Source organism: Amblyomma americanum, chromosome 1 (genome assembly GCF_052857255.1).
Source record: "Amblyomma americanum isolate KBUSLIRL-KWMA chromosome 1, ASM5285725v1, whole genome shotgun sequence".
Classification (NCBI taxonomy): domain Eukaryota; kingdom Metazoa; phylum Arthropoda; class Arachnida; order Ixodida; family Ixodidae; genus Amblyomma; species Amblyomma americanum.
In genome coordinates, this window is record NC_135497.1 from 486,985,008 (window position 1) to 486,994,717 (window position 9,710).

At 48.0% G+C, this 9,710-nt stretch overlaps 1 pseudogene; it reads left to right on the forward strand.

The window, feature by feature from the left end:
* The first annotated feature begins 8,476 nt into the window (after positions 1-8,476).
* LOC144116667 (U2 spliceosomal RNA) lies at positions 8,477-8,635 on the forward strand (annotated as a pseudogene).
* The last annotated feature ends 1,075 nt before the right edge of the window (positions 8,636-9,710 follow it).

Sequence of the window (9,710 nt, forward strand, 5' to 3'; positions counted from 1 at the left end):
ATGCCAGACCACGCTTTTCGCGTTCATTTTCTTAGTGTTAGGCTGTATACCAAAGCAAAAATTTGGAGTTGTATTCATGGTCCATACATATACGTTTTCTGCCGATATAGTACATTACACGGTACCGCACTAGAAAAGCTTTGCATACATGCTTTTAATTGTTTTCACCCATTGAGGTTATCTTCGAACGATTATTCCACAGTTGATTGAGCAATAAAAGCACGGTGTAGACAGCCTTAAAAACAGACATACAGCTCAAAGGGGCATTCACTGCTGCGCAAAAGCCGTGTTTGTGACCTTTTAAGGTGCTTCGCGTTGGGTGAACGTGCGGTTATGCATGCGGCGAGGCTTTCGCGCGGCTCCTGCTTTTCTTGGTGGCATTGCAAGCGAATTGATAGGCTTAGCGGAGCGTTTAATTCTACCTTTGAGCAGAATATTTGCTCACCTTGCTCGAAAACCGACGTTGTGTGCTGCTGCTTTCTTAAAATTAAAAATTTTGATGTCGCTATAAAACAAGCCTAATGTAATTTATTGAATTAAAATTGAAGGTTTCTGTTTTGTTTTCGCGTCAAATCCACGCTATCCATGCACCACGGCATCGCGGCACACCCGGCATCGCGCCGTTCGCTGCCGTGCACGAGCCGAACTTGTGGACTTAGCCGTCCCTGTGGTAGTGTTATTTACGAGTCCACCCGCACTTTAGCCGCAATGAGCGCTTGAAACGTGCTCTAACTGCCTCGAGACAGCACCCGAGGCTCTCATGGTCTGGTCGGCCTGCCGCTTTCGTATGATAGCGTGCTCTGGGTGCACGATAGCGTGCACCCAGAGAGCGCATATAAGTTCGTATAGTCCTCGCTTCTTCGCTCTGTGCCAAGACGGGCATGCCAGCGGCCCTCTCGACCAGTATGTGCCTGCCGTGCTCGTTGCCTCTATGAAACGCGAAAGTAGTCTTGATCGCTTTGAGGTCGCCGCGGTGCTCCAAGCCGACTTCTTGTAGTGAAGTCCAAGCGAGACACTTAGATTTCTGCATTCGGGGGTAAGCTTTCCGAAGTCACCGAGTGCTATGCGTTTCGCGCTTCGACTTCCGGGTGCGTCAGCCCTCTGCAAACCACGCAGGTTGCTTCGCATGATCGACGAACACATGACACCATCACTCACAGCTAGCCGTCTACACCCCCAGTATTATTCCAACATCCGCTATGAATGAAGTTTCTCCAGCAGTTGCTGCCACCACGTTGCCACGAAGCCAGCATCATGGACGAAATCCATTATGTTGACCCCTAGCTTCTGCTGGATACCGCCATGGCCGCCGATACCAGCATCATGGCGGTCAATATAGCGCCAGCATCCATGACCGTACAACTATTTTGCCACTATAGCCACCAAGAATACACTCTGCTTCCTCTATAGCCACTAACCATCAACTACGTTTCCGCTATGGGTCTCGGTAGGATTTCCGATAGGAATACTGCGCTTTTTCTTTTCCCTCAAAACCAATTTTCATTTTCATTTCCTGCTGCTGTCCACCCGCTGGGCGTTCAGAAAAGGAGCGCTGTTCTTAGTTATCCCTTGCTTGGAATCACATCTTCAGCGGCTCCGCGGCACAGCGGGAATGGATTGAACTCTGCAGGGTGTTTCACCTAAGATTTTACGCCATTTTTAGTAATCGGCTTTTCGAGTTAGGAGAGCGCTTTTTTCGGCATAGCATTGTCAGGGGTGTAGTAAATATGATTGCGGCTAAAGCGTGTTAACTAGCAGGGTGGTTAGTTAATATCGAGTAGTTAAATTTTTAACCATTACTGTTAGGTTCCTTAATTAATGATAGGCGTATAGCCAGCCTTAAGTAATACCAATATCAGTTTTAGAGTTTAAAAAAATTGGCAGAGTCTTAGCTCTGCTATGCCATGATATACCTTGCGAACGCTAAAGCATACCATGGTTAGCCTTGGTTAATCTTGATTGCAAGTCCAGGTTTGTCTGGTTGTCTAGCTATGTTGTTGTTGCATTAAATACGACTCCGGCGGCTGTCACTGCTGCTAGCGGTCAAGACATCGGAGGTTAGACGTGCCCGTTAAGCGGTGGCATATTCACGGCGGGTAGCCAGTCGTTCGGTGCGATGTTCCACTGTTTCCTGGGAGATACTTTTTCTCTTCATACCGTTTCGATGTCGATTCCAGGCCTCCTCCTGCTTAGCAGACCTGTCGTCGACATACTGCCTCCTCAACTGTGGTTGCCGCGCCCGCAAGCTCTCCTTTTCAATTCTCCGACATGTTATCAGGCATGCGACACAGCTGACAAAGCGAGCGGAGGCAACACGTCATACCAAACGCCGGCTGTGGCGGTGGTTCCGCGGCGAGGCGTGCGGTATGATGTCATGCCAGATGGCGCGGCGAGCGCGCGGCGTCCGCCCAGCTGCGGCGATTGCTAGGCAACAGATCAAGGTGTATGTGCCTTCTCGGAGCACCGCCGCTGCGAATTTGCAACTTCGTGGCTAGTAAAGCTTTCGCCTTAAAAGGCGGTTACCTTCGGCGCTGTGGCCCAGCAAATTTCGGCTATATCGCGCAAAAATATATGCTCTTTCGAGGAGCTTGCAGGCAAAGCAACCTCTCCTGTGTACGCAACTGGTCTAAACAGGCCAAATTTGTTGGGCTAAATCGCCGAGGGTATCCCCGTTTTTTAAATTCTATAAACTGTACGGATATTACTTGCTGTGCGCTACACGCTTTTCAGTAGTTAAGGCAGCCTAACAGAATTGATTAAAAGTTAGTATTCTATATTTATTAACCATTCAGCTACTTAACACGTGTTAGATGCATTCTGATGAAATACACCGTTGACAAAGTTATGCCGAAAGAAGCGCTCTCCTAACTAAAAACGCCAATTTTAAAAAAATTGCGTAAAGTCTTAGGAGAAACACTCTGCATGTCACCCTCTTTTGCTGAGACTCGCTGCCGGCTGCCCTCTGCCTGCACAACATCGACTGCAAGCCCGCTGCATGTGCTCCATTCTGCGCATGGCCAGACCACCATGGACCAGCCACTGCCAATTAACGCTTCATCGACAGTCAAGTGCGCATCTTGGCCGACGGCTACAAACAAGTTGCCACAGTCGTACCCTATTCGAATTACTTTGCTGCTAGCATCGCTATCTGCGAAAATCGCCACCTTATTTGACCCGATTATTAAATCCCATCCAAAGCATCGCAACGCTTAGTAGGCGCAGCGGCATAGCAGGAATATATCGACCTCAGTGGGTCCACTTCTTCGTTGCGCAGCTACTGAATTATCACAGCCTTGATGCTAAGTGCTGCAGTTACCGCGCTTTGGCCGTGCTGCCTGGCCCAGGAAAATTGCTAGCTATGAAAGCGAAATCCTAGTCATGCTAACGTCACGGGCGCCGCACATTTCATCTTGAAGTGGACGAGCGGTGAACTTCTGGCAGCCACGTTACATACCACGTCATTCGACGCCGCTAAGCCGATTGCTGCACCTACCGCCGCCTTCGCAGCTGTAACCACGTGACGGACCATGCGACTCGCCGTTTGTTGGAAGAAGGAGAAGGCGCCCCTCTGGCACCACACGCATTGCAGTTCTCGCTTTGGACGGCGCGAGTCGCAGGAGCCATCTGTGTCGTCGGGACTATTTCTATGAAGCACGCTTAGCTGAGCATAGTGCGTAAGCACTTCTGGCCGCACTCCTCGTGTTTCGGGGGTCGGTCTGTGTAAAGCCCGGCCAAGTGAAACCGAGGAAGAACGCCAGCAGCGCTAACAGCAGAGAACGGAAGCGTGCGAGACGCGCTGCAGAAACTGATGAAGAACGGCAGCGGTGGAAACCTGAGTCGCGCTGTGAGTAGGCAATTGACTCCTTCCGGCACTCCACAGCGGGTCCCGGACATCGACACGCCTGTCCATCGCGCTAGCCGCCGCCGTCTAGGCCTTGCTCCGGAGTACAACCATCTACCGGGCGACTCTTAAAACGTCCAAGTTGGCCAGGTCTCCCAAGTTATGGTACTTTCCACCCCTACGCCGGTGACTTTTCACAACCCCAAGGTGCCAGAGTGCTTCCGCGGGAACGCGTTTGAAGGTGTGGAAGACTGGCTGGACCAGTTTGAACGAGTGGCCAAGTTCAACCAGTGGAGCACGGACCAGAAGCTTTTCGACGTTTATTTTGCCCTTCAAGATAGTGCTAGAACTTGGTACGGAAACCACGGGGCCAGCTTGTCCAAATGGAATGACTTCCGCCGCCAATTTTTTCTATGATTGCTCCCGCACGCTACTGAAAATAGTACTTAAGGCGCGAATTTGGGCCAGTTGGTTTTCCATGAGCAGAACTAGAGCAAGAAACGGAACGAGAAAAGGAGGAAATGCTCGTGGTGTATCCTTCTTTCAGACCGTTTCTTGCGTAGCCGTTTATTGAAAATATTGGTGCCTCATGAGACGTAAATGAAACCCTGTCTCCCACGCACTTCCATGCAATCCTGGCAGCCAATAATACTTCAGCAATTCAGCTTTATAAGATAAATGGTCGCTGATCATAAGACAGAATTCGCAAGCCTAAACGCTAGGCTTGCGAAGGTTGAGTCACGCTTCCAATCTCCTTGGGACCTGACGTCTCAAATCGATAACGTGCAAAGTATTGCTGCTAATAGTTTCTCCACAGGCATCCATACTGGCTGCCTGCATTGATGATAATGAAACTGGGTATCGGTGAAGCAACCTGTTGTTTTACAGGATCAAGGGTGCGCAAAATGAAAGCTGGAATGTACTCTGGAAAGTTGGTAATTAACCTCTGCCAGGATAAGCTTCGTGTGCCTATAGAAAATCGTGACATTGAAGAGCGCTTTGGCTAGGGAGTTTCAAATAAGGAGAAAAAAAAGACCATGCCATAATTGCAAGCGTTCTTCAATGTGAGGAGAAATAACAGGTTTTATTGTCCTGCAGAAAGCTAAAATACACTGAATAAGCAGTCAATTAAGATTTTTTGCCTCGCATTTGGATCGCCAGTAAGCGCCTTGATCATATCACCTGATTTAGACACTACTCTTTCAAAGTGCTCTGCGATAGATTACTTTTGGGTGATAAAACCTACCTTTTTTGAGGTAACTCAGAAACTGCTTGAATTTATCTGTGGCAACTACCAATCGCAGCCACCAAGAATGACCAGTCTAACAATAACCATCTATTCTTTCTGCACACTAACATTTGCAGCAAAATAGCTAGACTTGGTTCCTTGTGTGACCTTATCAGCTCGTCATCTAATAAAGTCGTATTGCCTGCAGATACTTGGCTAAATTCATCTATTACAGGTGTCGAAATCCTTCCCGACCTATCTGATTTCGCACTGTTCCGTAAAGAAAGGTCTGATGGCTGCTGCGGCGGCGGTGTGCTAATCGCTGCCACGTTCGTCCTAAATTTCTCCCTTGTGGTCCTTATCAACCCACAAGCACTGATTTGGGTGCGCTCTCATCCTTAATTTCCTTCAGTGTTTATCAGTATCTGTTAACGTCCGTCTGCTGTTGGCAGTTCGTTCAGAGCAAATTTTTCTTACGCACTCTATACGCTAGCTTACCCCAAAACCCCTATTTTACTCGTCGGTGAAATGAACTTCTCATGCATAGACTGGAATAGTGTCCCGCTGTAACAAAAGTAATGCATCCGGCAACATCCTGAACACATCTGACTTTCCGGTTTTCTCAGGTTGTTACGGAATCCACGCGCAAGATTATTAATTCGTCTAACATTCTGGACCTTAATACTTTCATCTCACCCTGACGAACTCCCTACCGCTTCATACATGTCCGGCCTTAGTGAGCCTTCGTTGTTCACGCCTACTGTTCTTCAAACACTTCAAAGAGCACTGTATCTCAGACGGTACTAACTCTGCTGGACAAAGGTGACTACGCATGCACGAACCGTGGTCTTGCTACCTTTTATATTAATTTCAAGTTTCTTGTCATCTACGTTCCACCCAGTCTAACTTGTCCTTTTTAATATCTGTGCTATTACGCTTGCTGGGGCTGTATATTCCTCCTACTATCACCACGACTGAGCGAAGACGTTCCTTAGGATGATGTGGCACTGAATCATTTAAGCAAAAAGAAAAGGAACTTTTCAGATCTGCCAAAATGTTTAACACTGAACTGCCTTGGAGCAAATATCATACCATCGCGAAACATTCCAACTATTCTACCCAAACTAAACACCGTTTCTTTTCTACTGCTCTTTCTGCCACGCTGCAAACTGACTTAATGCGCTTCTGGAATGCAAATAACCCTGATATAACTAATACTACTTCGCTCTGTCACAACCAGTAACCGCATGCGATGTGTCCTTACTATTTCTAGCTGAATTAGCGGTATGCCTTGTTCAGTAGCTTCTACTTTCCGCCTTTTCGCGCATGACTTTGGAGCGCACCGCTCTGTATCTAACTCGACCGATGCTTCTGCCCTCAAAAAGGACATTGTTTGCATGCAACAATGGTGCGCAATGTGGTCTACGCATCTGAAAACCATTACGACTGTACTGATTTCTTTCCATCGCGACCGAAACTACACATCTCCTACTTAGGAAACTAACGATAGTTGTGTTGTTTGACAAACTTTTAAATACCTAGGTTAGGTGTAAACCTCACTAAAGATTTATTATGTTCTTGCGGCGCAAAACACGTATTCATTCTTTTAACCTGAGTGTTAGACGCCTCCGCTGTAACCTGTCCATGGAACATTTTCTGTGAAACTACTAGCATACAAAGCCCTTGTGTGACCTAAACTTACTTATGCCAGCGCTATCTTTGACCCACACCAATCTTACCTTACTAAAGCTCTTGAATCTATTCAAAATCGTGCTTTTCGGTTGACTCTCTCGAACTACTCGTACTCATCTAGCGCATCCCAGTTACAACTTATTCCTCTTGCTTCCCGCCGCCGAACTTTACGCCTCTGCCTCTACAACACTGCGTTTCGTACTTGTACATTTCACTAAAACTGTCTTTCGCCATTTTTTAATGATGTATAAAATATGCATCAAAACTGGTTTTTCTGTCTATGCTGATCTGTATATGTATATTGCATGAGCTGCTGTTGCCTATGTAAACAAGGAGGGTGGGAGCTTGTCAAGCTGCTGTTCAGAAGCTGTTTCTTCCATCGGCCCATGTTTTGAACAAACATGAAAATAAGCCTACTCGTATTCGTATTCGTATTCGTATCACTTCGTGACAGTCAGCTCGTCCTGCCAGCGCATCGAACACCTCGCACAGGCCATCCTTGCAACGTCATTTCTCTACGCGCCCGCCTAGCTACGTTTCATTAGTAATTCTTTGTGCGCACCGCTCACCACTGGAATGACCTTCCCAGCCATCTCGTGGTCATTAGTGATTCTGCTTGCTTCAAGAATGCCGTAGAAAAAGCTTTCTCATCATCCATGCTAATCACAAGCCTTACACTATTTATTGCCGCACACAGGGCAACCTCTCATGTACGACTCACATCCTAACTATTGATGCATCAATAAAAAAAAATTGTTTGCTCAAAGCCGCGCCTGACTGCAGGTGGCAAGCGTGATCGCGAGCTCTGGGGCAAATGCAGAACGTGAGCGCGTACACGGCAGGCTCGAACCTGTCAGCACCGAAACAAGACGAAATGATTTAATAACTGCGCTTCAATTGGGCACATTAAAGAAAATGCTGAACATTTGAGCTCTCTTCAGTATGCATGCATTCGCAGTGTACATCTACTTCCTGCATACGTCCTGCTACTGCCCTGCCGCGCGAGGCGTTGGAAAATATTTTTTGAGCAAGTTGCAGGCCCCGCCGCGGTGGCTCAGTGATTAGGGCGCTCGACTACTGATCCGGAGTTGCCGGGTTCGTACCCGACCGCGGCGGCTGCGTTTTTATGGAGGAAAAACGCTAAGACGCCCGTGTGCTGTGCGATGTCAGTGCACGTTGAAGGTCCCCAGGTGGTCGAAATTATTCCGGAGCCCTCCACTACGGCACCTCTCTCTTCCTTTCTTCTTTCACTCCCTCCTTTACCCTTCCCTTACGGCGCGGTTCAGGTGTCCAACGATATATGAGACAGATACTGCGCCATTTCCTTCCCCCCACCAAGAACCAATTAAAAAAAAAAAGTTGCAGTGTCATCAGCGAGACCATGCCGGGCGCTCTATACTAGCTCCCAGTGAGTTTTACTTTAATTTCAAGGCGAATGTCCGGACCCCGTAGAGTATCTGTTACAGGTCCAATTGGACTTATTTTTGGAAATGTGGCGGAGAGTTTGAAGGATGCTTCACTCCCGCCACCGATTGCCCGGTATTGCACTACCTCCGGGATCGACCTTGTCTTTAGCCCGTCTTTACTATCGTGTCTTTCTATCCCATCTTTCAAATCTCCCACTATCTGCACGTGGTAGCGATTGTGGCTCGGCTTGAGCCAGTGAGCAGGCCTGTGCACTTTTCTTCCTGGCAGCCACAGACAGACAGACAGACTTTTCTTTCTCGAGCAACACGAGTCCGTACCAAGTAGAGTATCTGTTACGGGTCCAACTGGACTTAATTTTGGAAATGTGGCGGAAAGTTTGAAGGTTGCTTCACTTCCGCCACCGGTTGGCCCGGTATTGCACTGCCTCCGGGATCGGCCTTGTCTTTAGCGCTTCTTTACTATACTGTCTTTCTATCCCATCTTTCAACTCTCCTACTATCTGCACGTGGTAGCGATTGTGGCTCGGCTTGAGCCAGTGAGCAGGCCTATGCATTTTCCTGTTCTTTCTTCCTGGCAACAACAGACAGACAGACAGATTGGTTCCCCTTAGAATATCTGATACTGGTCCCAATTGGACTTATTTTCGGAAATGTGGCGGAGTGCTTGAAGGTTGCTTCTCTTCCGCCACCGGTTGGCCTGGTATTACACTGCCTCCGGGATCGGCCTTGTCTTTAGCGCGTCTTTTCTATCCTGTCTCTCTATCCCATCTTTGAACTCTCCTACTATCTGCACGTGGTAGCCATTGTGGCTCGGCTTGAGCCAATGGGCAGGCCTGTACACTTTCCTTTTCTTTCTTCCTGACAACAACAGACAAAATGCTGATACCTAGCTTTGTTGGGTTCGAAGCCCCGTGGGTCGTTTCCGGTTATAAAATATCTGATACGGGTCCCATTTGAGCGCATCATATTTTTGGAAATGTGGCGGAGTGCTTGAAGGTTGCTTCACCTCCACCACCAGTTGGCCCGGTATTGCACTGCCTCCGGGATCAGCCTGGGACATTATAGTGCGCGTCCTTTCTATCCTATATTTCTATGCTATCTTTAAACTCTCCTACTTTCTGCACGTGGTAACGATTGTGGCTCAGCTTGAGCCAGTGGGCAGGCCTGTGCACTTTCCTTTTTATTTTTTCTGGCAATAACAGAAGAAGAAGAATGCTGATACCTATGTCACTATATGTCAGTGCACTGCACTGCATTTGGTTGGAAGCCCCGTGGGCCGTTTTCGGTTCTAGAATATCTGATCCGGGTCCCATTTGAACCCAACATATTTTTGGAAATGTGGCGGAGTGCTTGAAGGTTGCTTCACTTCCGCCACCGGTTGGCACGGTATTGCTCTGCCTCAGGGATCGGCCTGGGGCATTATAGCGCGCGTATTTTCTTTTCTATCCTATTTTTCTATCCTATTTTTAAACTCTCCTTCTTTCTGCACGTGGGAGCAATTGTGGCTCAGCATGAGCCAGTT